Here is a 12,405-nt window from a genome sequence, read left to right on the forward strand (position 1 = left end):
AGAAATAGGTTTAGAGGAAACAGTCTTTTGATATATTAAAATGCCAATGTTATTTTAAACTTTCATATTTGTCCTCTGATAAATTGTATTGTTATAGTATAAATGATAAAATTAAAGTAGTATCATATCAGAAATTACAAGTTTAAGCCCCAGGAGTACATTTCGTTAAATTAGAATATTTCTCTGTACCATGAAAGATAGAGCTAATGAGCAAATCCAAATAGGAATTTGGAGAAATCCTTATTTTAAAGCGGGATTTAAAAAATGTTTCTCTATCAATATTTCTAAAATTCTATTAACACCATAACATGAGTTTTTTTCTGAGCAGTGACATTTAGAGACTTAAAGGGCAGAAAGTACATGGAATAAAAGCATACTTTTTCTCATTTAAAAAAATATAAATGGCTTTATCAAATTCCTATTAAAAACCAAGGGCTGAATATGTAACATACGATGTCTGTGACATGAGACGCGCGGTTTTTTTCTTTTTTCCAACTAAAAAATAACAAGTATAAGGAACACTTTTTGGAACATCACTGAAAAGTTATTCATACTTACGGCTATGTAAAATTACATTTTGATTACAGAGCAAGCAAATAAAGCTTTGTCTTTTCTTTGGATATATTAGAATATAAGTAGAGGATTCTAAAGTTAGTGTTCAATTATGTAGGAATCAAGGATATGACGATCACAGATAACAAAACGGATTGTCAAAGCGAAGTGAAACTTTCTACACAAATGATCAGTAATTAATGCTTTCTCCACTTTCTGTTCATTTTGCTCCTCTTTCTTTCTTCTTTCTTTACCCAGGCATGCACACACAGTCAACAACAAATTGCAATCTTTCCTTGTAAGTTCTGTGGTTATAACTCAATTAAGAAAGATACCAATTTTCAGCCAAGCACAGTGTCTCATGCCTGTAATCCCAGCACTTTGGAAGGCTGAGGGGGTGGATCACCTAAGGTCAGGAGTTCGAGACCTGCCTGGCCAACATGTTGAAACCCTATCTCCACTAAAAATGCAAAAATTAGCCAGGTGTGATGGCAGGTGCCTGTAATTCCAGCTACTATGGAGGCTGAGTCAGGAGAATCACCTGAAACCAGGAATCGGAGGTTGCAGTGAGCCAGGATTGCGCCATTGCACTCTAGCCTGGGTGACAAGAACACAATGCCTATCTCAAAAATAAAATATACCAATTTTCAAACATGATAATACGTATGTAAATGTGTGAGGAGATACCCAAGTGCCAAATACCATTAAGAGCCAGGAGACAGAAGTTTTTGTCCCATAGGATGTTTTCCTCAGGGATTGTGATGAAAAATAGAACATGCTTTAACATTCTAACCTTCAAACTTGTGGTTAGCTCCTTCAATTTCCACCCAGCTAGGAGGCTTTTGCTTCCTGTGAGATTGTTGAAAACACCAAGTTTTCTATATCAAGTCTGGTATATTTTGTTTAATCTAGGAAAATCAGCGTAACATGTTTTAAATTTGATTAAATAAGGATGTGCCTAAGGCGAGTGATGCAAAATTAACCTTTTGTAGCCAGGAGGGGCATTTGGACTGAATTAGCACCCCCACCTACTTTGAGAAATGAAGAAACCAAGAATTGGAGAGGATAGGCAATTCTCCAAAGTTGTATGTATAGTGACAACTTTGGAGATTAAAGTTGGGCATTGTTGGGATTAAAATTCAGTTGTTTTGACTTCCAATCCAATGTTTATTCTACTATATCACATGCCATCTGGTTTTTCACAGTGTAACACACACACACACACACACACACACACACACACAAACTCTTTCACTAATGCTACTGAAAGTGTTACTAGCCTCATCTCTGAATATTGCAGAAAGGATAGTTATGTGTTCAACTATGTCATTTATGTGTCCTTTATTCCAGTTTTCTTAAATTACAAAACAACTGATAGCTCATAAAAGGTATACTCTCTCCCTTTGATATTGAAGGTGGTAATTTAACATTCTACACTCATGATACTCTCTGTCTACCTGAGTTTTAGAATCAGAACTAGACAGGTTATGTGTTGTATCTGGCTAAGGATACACAGTTGGGTCAGAGTTCAAGAAGACTGAATAAGGATTGGCTAGATGCTGACCATCCTAGATCACCCTGTGTGGAGCAGGAACTGGAACTTCTGGGTTTCCTGCTTCCTGTGGGTCCATGCGGGTGCATCAAATACAGCTTTCCATTTCACCTGATTCTACTGTCCTCTTGGAACCCAAGCTTAGCTTAAGTCTTGAAGGGGGTGTGTGTGTGTGTGTGTGTGTGTGTGTGTGTGTGTGTGTGTGTTTGGGGATGACATCTTCCTTGTTTCTTATAATTCTCTGAGACTATTTCCATGAAAAGAAAAAATATGTATCTATGTTCATAGTTTATAAACAACAGTATTCAATACCATTAGTGGCTGGTGGAGAGGTGCTAGCAACTTGTCACCTGTGGTAATTCAACCCATCAACAAACATTCCTCCCAGATATGATACTGTTCTAGGCACACCACACTGATCAAATTCAGCTGCAGCCAAGTGTAGACCTGACAGTTGCCTTCCACAACTGTGTGTAACCTATTAAGAGACAAACAGCAAGATTCTGTTGAAATTCTTCATGTTAATGACCTTTGCACTATGGAATCCACTCATTGGCAGGAGTGTCACAAAGCATCATACCTGCTTTTACAGAGGGGAGAATTTCAGCTCTCTCATGCTTTCTTTAAATTCTCCATTCTTAACATTCTTCCTCTAAATCTTTACAGAGCAGGGAGCAGATCTTCAGAGGCCTTGCTCTTTCACTGCTGCATGCATACACTGTCTTTCCTTCCCTGTAGTTTTCCATTCTGCTATGAGCAGAAAGAGAAGAACAAACACTCTGCAGGCAACCTTAAGCTGATGGCTCTGTGGCTCCCTGCCTGCCCAAGGAGAAAAGGGAGAATGAAAGCAAGATTTCCAACAATTGCCATCGAACATCCTGAAAGGAAAAGATGAAGTGGAAAGAGGGCAGGGAAGGGTTTTGCCTTTCAGGACATTAGCAGCAAATAAGAAACTTCTGTGCTAGTGCAGTTGCCAGGAGCCTCTCTTCTCTTTCTTTCCTCTGCTAGTGTTATTCCTTGTGTAGCTTACAGTAGGTTGGGACCAGGTCAAATAAGATAACAGCAGTGAAAATGCTTTGAAAAACATAATGGGTTATACAAAGCTTGAGGTCTTTTCTATTTGTCATTGATTTTCTCAGTAGTCAAGGGTAGATTCCAGAACTTATTGAGAAAGAGCCATAAATCTTCATAACATATATTCACACACAGCTCCTAGTGAAGTTCCAAGATCTTCTCAATTATATATAGAGAAAATGGAGCAAGTTTAAAGGTTGTTGAAACACAACACCTGGAGTGCTTTTACCTTCTTGTCAACCAAGAGAACAAACACAAACACTATAATATCCTCTCCTCGACTTCCACACTTCAGGAAATAAATATGTATTTAAAGAAACTATTAACATATAGGCTGTATAAAAATATCATCCCAGTTTTACTAATCTGAAATTCTCTAGATAGCAGTACTATTAGTCATTTTTACTTTCACACTTAGTTGTCAAAATTGTATAAGATCTCTGTTACACATAGTAGGCATTTGATGCTGTTACAGAGTTCTTCCCGATTTAAGATTCAGAGCTGTAAGATCAATTCCCAAAGTTCATGCTAAAGATGTACAGAGGCCACTAGATGTTTAGTTAGTTTAAGTCTCTGACCCATTTAGATACAGTGAGGGCATAATGCTGGAATTGACGAATTAAAATGTTTCTACCTTGATGAATTAAAATGACATGACACAGGAACCATGTTTAACGTCAAGACCTTCCATCAACCTGCCTCCCTTCTACACCCTGGCAGGATGTCTGCCACTTTTCTAGAGCTACATCTTGTGTGTTTTTGATGTTTTATTGAATTGACTTGGAAATAGAACCAGTATTCTTACAATTTTGCATGTTGTATACGGATGTTTGGATAAGTAGAAATAGCTACTATTTGTCAGTCTAAGACACCTTCACATATAATGCTTCTAACAACCTCATTAGAGAGAGAAGCCCATAGGCTCTGGGTGAAAACCCCTTATAACCTCACATAGCTAGAAAGTATCAGAAAAGAAGGTTTCAAACTCAGATCTCTGACTCTCAGATCTTATTTGCTTCAAAGTTACTCTCAGACCTGCATATTCACTTGGTTTTTACATCAGGACCTATCAAAATAAAATATGCTAAAATTACTTTTTTGGAGGATTCATCATCTGATTACAGAATTGCAGGGTTTTACCCTTGGGCTGAAGTTCCTAAAACAGGAACAATGTTAGGGTTCACCTTCATGTATGTTCTATTGACAGATATAAAGTATTATAATTTATGGCATTCACTTCGTTTCTTCTTTGCCTGATGACCTATGTGAAAAAGTCCCACAGGAGCACTGATATCTGTGCAGGACACTATGGTCATGTATACATGAGCTACTTAAAGGAAAGGGTTGTGTTCCTTCTTCTTTTATGGCTCCCTACAGTGCTTAGAAGTGTGCACTATACCCGGTATAGCTACTACTCTTAAAAATCTTGAAAGAATGCTTGGGGTAGTTCAAGTTTATTTCAAGATTCATTCCTGTTTTGAAGCTTCAGTACAGCTAAGTCATGCAAGAGGATATATCTAACACTTGGTAGTCTCTTTGCATTCAAAATGAGTGAGACATCATAAAACACTTCCAACTCCCTGAGAATGTGTGTTATATCATGTAAAATTCCATGTGATGCCTTGATATCTTTGTGCCTCACTGGGACCCAAAGATTTAACCGTGCTTCCCTGTTCTTGCCAGAAGTGGCTACCTGACCCCCAGTGAAAAGGCTTTCACCTGGCTAGTTTCCTCATTAGTCAGACCACCTGCACTCCACAGTCTGCAACCCAACAGGCTTTCGCTTTCTTGCCATCCAACTTTCTTCAAACAATCCAATCACATTCTCCTGTGGGAACCAGGGGTCATCACACCCCCTTTTTACTACAAAGCGTGCCTCGTCACTGCTCTGAGTCCAACCCCAGCGTGACCCTACATGGTATGGGATGTCCTTCTCCTCTGGGCTGTGAGTATATGTAACTAACAAATTGCTATTTCATCTGTCCAGGGTTTGGTGTTTGGCCATCTTGTACTATTTAGGGTGGGGGATTCCTCCCTCACCAATGAGGTGAATAGGAGGCCACTAGACCAGAATGATAATTCACTTTATCAAGGAGAATTTTAGTGTTCATCAACTAACACTGCTCATCAAAAATTAGCACATTTTGGCTACTCTCACATTGATGGTTTAATTAAATGAAGATTTCTGTGTATAGTAAGGCTTTGTAGTCAAATGTGGTGATCCTCTATGTATAAATTTTGGATTTTGTCTTTTGACATGTTGCTATGATTTCCTAATAAAGGTGATTAGTTTAGCTTACATGGGCATCAGTCAGGTAGTAAAAATCAATCTGTTTTTAAATCCAATTTAAATGTTTAGATCAAATGTTTCCCTCTTTCGCCATTTTCAATGCTGGAGTTTGTTGATGCAATAAAACTGAAGTAATGATACTTTGCTTTTTGCAAATGTCTTTACTTTTCAGGATACTTTGCATTTTCAAGTATCCATAGATTTATAGTTTCTGGACAATTCAACAGTGAAGGGAATTATCTTTTGCAAAGTTTCTATACAATCTTTTCACTACTCCAAAGAGTCTGAAATGATCGTGCAGATCAGTGGTTCTCAACTGGGGCCAATTTTGTTCTTAGGGGATAATTGGCAATTTATGGGAGTGTTTTGGGTTGTCTGAAAGAAGCAACAGTGCTTCTAGCATTTAATGGATAGAGACAAGTGACGCTGCTAAACATCTTACAATGAATAGAACGTCCTTCATAATCAAGGTGTTATCCAGTCCCAAATGCCCAAAGTGCTGAGGTTGATATACTCTGATTTAGACCATGTAGCAGGCTGCTGCTTCTTTTCAAATTACAGAAACCATTATGTGAATGATTTGGCCCACAAATCAACCACGTTCAGAAGTTGCCTGATTCAGAAAGTAACTCCTCAGAACATTCCTAGAAATAGTGCAAAGCACCACAATAGAGGCTGGGGGTTAGGGCATGGCTGATCCATGCTGGTCCTTTCCAGTCTGTATATAATCTCTACACCCCACAGTCCCTCTGTGCCTGTCCAAATAGCGCAGAAACATATTCTGCCATGACAAAGCCAAAATTCCCTGTCCAATACTTAACTTTCCATTCAGAATAGACTTTACAGAATATTTGTGTCTTTTTAATTTGATATTTAAATGTTGATACTTAAGTATTCGTATATGGTTACTAGCTTCTCTCATGTGAAATTTGTAACTTGAATAAAATGGATGAGTTTTTATTTTGGAAGAGGAATCTGCTCAACAATAAGTAACTCTTTTAAGTGTCCTTCAAGTTATAAATGAGCCTATTTTTGATAGTATCCAGTTTATTATAGTTTAAATTGTAGGGGATCTAGTAAATGTTGGTAAAAATGTCTTCTCTGGGCTCATTAGCATCATTTTTAAATGGCGGTTCTGTGGCTTAATTGAGCTGAATTCCTGCCCTGCCTTGCCCTCCTTCCTTTCTTATCCGTGCACAGCTGTGACTCACTCATTAAACAAGCTTTAGAAAGAGAGTACGTACTTAGAGGCAGAGATATGGGCTTCCCTGTGAACGTCAGTGGAAAAGCTCATTGAGAATCCTGCTTATATTTATGTTTCCATTACTACTATTACTGCAAATCTGACTGAATGTGGTGGCTCCTACATAATTACACACACATACGCCTCACTCACATAAATGAAATATGCTTATGTGGCAACTAATCATCTTAGCTTGATAGTTACCACTCATTTCATTGGTAAGAGGTGAGTCTTAAAAATATGTCTAGATTCTAGGAATCTTGCTTTCCTTCATCCTGACAGTAAGCCACACTTCATTTAGAAATGAATTACGTCCAGTATTGGTACATTGACACCAGTAAGATCTGTTGGAGAAGCTTACATTGTGAAAATTTATTGCCTCTTAATAACTTCACTACAGTTTAAATAGCATACATGTATTCACTATAAGTATATAACACTTTGGGTTTTAGTAAGATCATATAGGTGTGCAACCATCATCATGATCCAGTTCTAAAACATTTCTATTACCACAAACTGGTCCCTCGCGTCCATTGTCAGTCCTCACTCCCCTTCCAAGCCTCAGGCAATCCTCTCATGCTTTCTCTTTCCTTAGATTTGCCTTTAACAGAAATTTCATTTAAGTAGAATCATACAATATACAGGCTTTGGTGCCAAACTTCTGTCACTTAAACCATGTTTTGGAAGTAAATCTATGTTGTTGAATGTGTCAGTAGTTCATTTTCATTACAGAGTATTTCAACACACAGTTATACCCTGCTTTGCCTAGTCACCAGTTGACAGACATTGAGATTATTTCTAATTTTGTTTGCTTTATAAATAATGCCTTTTGTAGTTATATGTTTTCATTTGCCATGGGCAGATATGTAGGTGTGAAATTATTGGAACCTTTGGTAGATGTATGTTTAACTTTTAAGGAAAATACCAAACTATTTTCTAAAATGACTGTACTATTTCACATTCCTTCTAACAACATAGACGATGGTTCCAGTTTCTCCACTTCCTTGCTAACACCTAGTATTATCAGCCTTTCTGACTGGATACATTTTAGTGGATCTATGGTGGTATCTCCTGTAGTTTAAATGTGTATTTTCCTAACGATTAATTATCTTGAGCATCTTTATTCATGTCCTTTGTATATCTTCTTTGGTGAAAGGTGTATTTGAATATAATGTATTGAGAAAATGTTTAAATCTCTCACCTTCTTTTTGCCTCTCGTTGCCACTATTTTTCAGTCCCAGTAAGTTGACAATTGATATCTGAGCTATAAGACTATGTTATTTTCAGATATTTTAGTGAATTATTGGGAAAGGGGATCAGTGGCATTAGCACTTTTGGGAGGTATTGCCTTAAATTATAAAGTTTCCTTCCCTACTTAATACGTTTGACTATTTCAAGGAACCCATTTATACTATTTCTTAATAGGTGCTGCAAAGCAGTCTGGTACCAAAAATTTTAGTCTCAAGGGATTTTTTTTTATCTTAAAGAGAGGAGATTTTATTAATCTCAAAAGCTGATTTTTGAAAAGAATTCAGGAGGAATTTTACCTTCCTATTCTGAACTATTCTTATAGTTTAGTCTAGCATTCATTCATTCATGTGGATAATAAACACTAGATTAAAGTATAAAAAACTTTAAAAGTAAAGCATCTTAATTATAGTTGCATATGAAGTTTGAAGTGTTTTTTTCCAGTTCTGTGAAGAAGGTCATTGGAAGCTTGATGGGGATAGTGTTGAACCAAAAGAGAGCCCACCTAGCCAAAAAATCCTAAGCAAAAAGAACAAAGCTGGAGGCATCATGCTGCCTGTCTTAAAACTATACTACAAGGCCACAGTAATCAAAACAGCATGGTACTGGTAACAAAACAGAGACATAGACCAATGGGACAGAACAGAGGCTTCAGAAGCAACACCACACATCTATAATCATATGATCTTTACAAACCTGAGAAAAGCAGTGGGGAAAGGATTCCATGTTTAATAAATGGTGCTGGGAAAACTGGCTAGCAATGTGCAGAAAGCAGAAAATGGACCCCTTCCTGAAACCTTACACTAAAATTAACTCCAGATGGATTGAAGACCTAAACATAAGACCTAACACCATTAAAACACTAGAAGAAAAGCTAGGCAAAACCATTCAGGACATAGGCATAAGCAAGGACTTCATGACCAAAACACAAAAAGCATTGGCAGCCAAAGCCAAAATAGGCAAATGGGATCTAATTAAACTCCAGCGCTTCTGTACAGTAAAGGAAACAATCATTAGAGTGAACCGGCAACCAACAGAATGGGAAAAAATGTTTGCAGTTTACCCATTTGACAAAGGGCTAATAACCAGAATCTACAAAGAACTAAAACAGATTCACAAGAAAAAAACACACAAGCCTATTCAAAAGTGGACAAAGGATATGAACAGACACTTTTCAAAAGAAGACATCTATAAGGCCAACAAACACATGAAAAGATGCTCATCATCAATGGTCATTAGAGAAATGCAAATCAAAACTACATTGAGATACCATCTCACACCAGTTAGAATGGTGATCATTAAAAAATCTGGAGACAACAGATGCTGGAGAGGATGTGGAGAAATAGGAACACTTTTACACTGTTGGTGGGAATGGAAATCAGTGCAACCATTGTGGAAGACAGTGTGGTGATTCCTCAAGGACCTAGAAATAGAAATACCATTTGACCCAGCAATCCCATTACTGGGTATATACCCAAAGAATTATAAATTGTTCTATTATAAACACACATGCACATGTATGTTCATTGTGGCACTGTTTACAATAACAAAGACCTGAAACCAACCCAAATGTTTATCAAAAATAGACTGGGCAGGGAAAATGTGGCACATATACACCATGGAATATTATGCAGCCGTAATAAATGATGAGATTGTGTCCTTCATAGGAACATGGATGAATCTGGAAACCATCATTCTCAGCAAACTGACACAAGAACAGAAAATCAAACACCACATGGTATCACTTATAGGCTGGTGTTGAACAATGGGAACATGTGGACACAGGGAGGGGAGCATCACACACTGCAGTCAGTTGGGGGGGGGACGAGGGAAGGGACAGTGGGGGGTTGAGAGGGTGGGGAGGGATAATGTAGGGAGAAATACCATATATAGGTGATGGGGGGAGGATGGCAGCAAACCACCTTGCCGTGTATGTACCTATGCAACAATCCTGCATGATCTGCACATGTATCCTAGAACCTAAAGCATAATTTAAAAAAATTATAGCTGCACATCTAGGCAAGATTTATTCTTTGCAATTCAAGCAACTCAATATCTTGGGCTGGCTTACTTTTCAAGCTCTCAGTCAGATCCTTTATTTTATGGAAAAGTTACTTAGTTAGGGTTCTATCCCCTAGTTTCTTCAGCAGGCTTTTCTTTTCTTTGGTGCATTGTTTTTTAAATTAAACTAAAATAAAAAGATTTTTCTGGCTCTGTAAAGCAGGTGATATGGCTATGTAACAATATTCTGTTTTAAAAATATAGTTTGTTTCACAAACTTAAGCATTATAAGAATGCAGAATTTAAAAGTCTTTGTTGCTTTGTGTTGTAAACTCATTCCTGAAACGTTGAGGAAAGCATACTATTGCTTTTCTTTTGACTTGTTGGCTAAGGGTCATTTTTCCAGAATGACTTGATGTAAAAGAGCATGAACTATTCCAAGCAAAGCAGAATTGTTCACAGTGGGGGAGATTTGATTATCTCTGGCTTACGTTTACCTGCAACACCTCAAGCCACAGTGAAGCTTTAAAATAGGATGCCCTTTGAAAACTGTTTCACAGTTCTGGGACCCCAGACTAGATTACTTCTAAATACATCTGTTCTGTGCCTGTAAATTGCAGATTGGGATCCCAGCAGTTCACAAAATTAAATCCCATTCTCACTCTACTGATCCTGTAAGCTGATTCTGTGAAGGCCAAGGCTGCGTTTCCTGGACACCCTTGTTTCTCCAGGATCTAACAAAGAGCCACATGTGTAGAATGTAATCAGTCATTATTTGCTGATTAAACAAATGTTGAATGTTATCTTAACATTGTTAAATGTCAATATCATAAAATGGTGAATGAATATTTTAATACCACACTGTCTGACTCCCAAAGAGACTGCCTTCTACTCAGTATTTTCAGGTTTCTTCAGATTTGTTCCTTTTGGTTCAAATGTTAAAATGAAGAGATAACCCCTGCATATTCTGGTATGATGCTAATAACGTTATGGAATATGTGGAATTATCCATATATTACTACATCATTTTAATTTTCTTGTAATTTTTCAAATATGTTTTATTTTACAGATGTGCATTAGATTTATACTACATAAAACAATGCCTTAAAAGGGAGAGATACAGAAGCATATGGGAGAGAGGTCTTGCCTTCAGAGGAGCTTAGAATACATACAAGGTAGGATGCTGAGAGGTATACAAATAATATAAGGGATGACGTATGAGTGGAAGGAATGGGGTAAGGATGCGGAGAAAATAGTGATTGCAGAAATAATCATCCTCAGACTTCCAAATGGGAGCACGTGTGTTGTGGTCTACCTGCATTTGTATTCCCTCCTGTTGCTAGCAGGACTGTAAAATGCTCCCGTCACTCTAGAAAATGGTTTGTTTCTTAAAACACTAAACATACACAGACCGTAAGACTGAGCAATTTGTGCTCCTGAATATTTATCCAAAATGAAACTGTTTCCACAAAAAAGCTGTACACAATTGTGCATAGAAGCCTTATTTGTAATAGCTTAAAATTAGAAGCAACCAAAATGTCCCTCCATGGTGAAACAAATGACAGGATACCCATATTGTCATTTGCAACAATGAAAAGGAATAAGCTATTAATATACACAACCACTTGGGTGGGTCCTAAGGTGAGCTAGGAGCAGGAGAGCAGGTGGACAGAAAGCAAACTCAAACTCTTGAGTTTCAATGATGCAACTAATGGTCAAGAGCATGGCTTGCCTTAGTTCAAAAATGAAGGATGTTAGAGTGATGGATACAATTTCTAGTTCTGACATACTAATTTTTCTGAGTGTGAGTATAATAAGGTACCATATTACTTATGCTTTTTCAGAGTCTATCATTAACTGTTATGAGTTAGAGTTTATAGAAACTATATTATCTTACTGGATATAAATTAGATTTTAAAAAATGTGGCCTATAGGAAATACATGTGTTTCATTTTATTTTCTAGCTTTTGTGAGTGTTATGCTATTCCAGAAGTTCACAAGTATGGCAGATGACAACTCTCCCCCCCACCACCCATTTTTATTGTCTGCTAGTGAATAAAATTTACCATCATTTAGTAATACCCTTCTGAGATAGGGCTGCAAAGCCTTTTTAACACCTTTTCCGTTCAAACATATATGTAAATTCTTAAAAATCTAGCACCAATTTTTTAAGTTGCCGTTTTTGTTTGAAATACTTATCAATTCATAGGCAGTTAGAAGGTAAAACAGAGAGGTCCAATGTATCCTTCACCCAGTTTCCTCCGGTAGTTACATTTTATCTAATTATAGTACAATATCAAAACCAGCAAAACCAGGGCTTTGATATTGGTACCATATGCATTTATAGTACTAAGTAATTTTGTCACATGGGTTGATTTGTGTAACCACCACTGTAATCAAAATACAGAACTACTCCTTCCCTACAAGGAGCTCCTTTATGCTAAT

This window comes from Saimiri boliviensis, chromosome 2 (genome assembly GCF_048565385.1).
Source record: "Saimiri boliviensis isolate mSaiBol1 chromosome 2, mSaiBol1.pri, whole genome shotgun sequence".
NCBI classification, from domain to species: domain Eukaryota; kingdom Metazoa; phylum Chordata; class Mammalia; order Primates; family Cebidae; genus Saimiri; species Saimiri boliviensis.